Source organism: Diaphorina citri, unplaced genomic scaffold, assembly GCF_000475195.1.
Source record: "Diaphorina citri unplaced genomic scaffold, Diaci psyllid genome assembly version 1.1 scaffold95, whole genome shotgun sequence".
Lineage (NCBI taxonomy): Eukaryota > Metazoa > Arthropoda > Insecta > Hemiptera > Psyllidae > Diaphorina > Diaphorina citri.
The window spans coordinates 89,956-91,478 of NW_007377532.1; positions in this window are offsets into that span (position 1 = coordinate 89,956).

A 1,523-nucleotide genomic window follows, 5' to 3' on the forward strand; every position below is an offset into this window, starting at 1 on the left:
GTGGGTTTTGTTTTAGGGAGAGGGGGGGAGGGGGGGGGGGGAGGGGGCATGATAAAATGTATCCAATCTAATTATGATGTTAATCAAGATTTTTCCTAAAAAAATAAAATAATAATAATAAACAATTCATCAGCGGAGGTAGGTATACGTAGTATAGCATAACCCCCCCCTCCTCCTCCTCCTACTTCCTACGATCTACCGAAAATTGGATTTTTCTTTTCTTCATTATTATTATTATTGAAAAATTAGATTGAAAAAATTACGAACATAATTAGAAAATTCAAAATACTTTCCTTCCCTCTCTCTTTCTCCTTCCTCCCTCGTATTTCCCTCTCTTTTCTCTCCATAATTATCTCCTCTCCCTCTTCTTAGCCTCTCTCTTTCTGTTTCTCTCTCTCCTCTCTCTCTCTTTCCTCCCCATCTCTCTCTCCCTCGTATTCTCTCTCTTTCTCCCTCCCTCTATCCATTTCTTTTTTCTCATTTCCTCCCCTCTCTCTTTCTCCCCTGTTTTCTCCCTCTCTCTGTTTCTCTCGCTCCTTCTCCCCCTCCCTTCTCACACCCCATATATCTGTCTGTTTTCGTTCTCCATTTAGTTTGAAGAGGAAAAAATTCTCTCAAAAATTCTTTCATACTTTACAGCTTTATCGAACTCTCCCAAGTTTTTTCTGACTTGATGGTGTAATGGTTTGCGCTTTCTGGAATTTCACCATCAGATAATTATATAGTGTGTCCCAGAACTCCTGTAACACCTTTGTCTCTTGAACCGCTTAGAATTGATGTCATCATCAGTGGCGTAGCGTCCATGTAGGGCGTGTATGGCGGCCATACACTCAAAAATTCCACTCAAATACCCTTAAATATTGACTTTAAATAATTATTGTATTCTTATTAGATAGATATTGTGATAGAAATTAGTGTCCGCCCTACAATTGGAGTAAGGCCACGCTACGCCACTTGTTCTTAATCAAAAGCTATCGAAAAGGATATATCAAAGGTATCATCACATTCAGCAGCAATATCAACGTAGATAGGTATCTATAGGATAAAGGATATACTTGACGTAGTAGGTTTGTTAACAGAAGTTTACAAAACACCAGACTAATATTGATTTTTTAATTTTTTGCTACCTCTCTTGTAATTCGGTCATTCTTACTTTTATACTGTTTTATGAACAGGATCGTGACACTTTAATAAGAAGAATAAGACAATGTGGATCAGATAATACTTAAAGATAATCAAGGGTGTTTTTATTTAATTTAATTTTTCAAGTGGTTTGTATAGAGAGAACAGTTCTCTCTACAGTTACTGTAACTGCTAAGATCTTATCGTCCCGAAAAAGGAGAGAGACCGAAGGCAGGATGGGAGAAAACCAACCGTCTGATAATGAACCTTATCTATTTAGGATAAAAATCCGCCCCAGGCGGGAATCGAACCCTCGACCTCTAGCACTTACAAGGCAGACACGCTACCCTCCAAGCTAACCCTAGGCTGTTAGATTTTTCCGTGTGTCGGATAAAAGTACC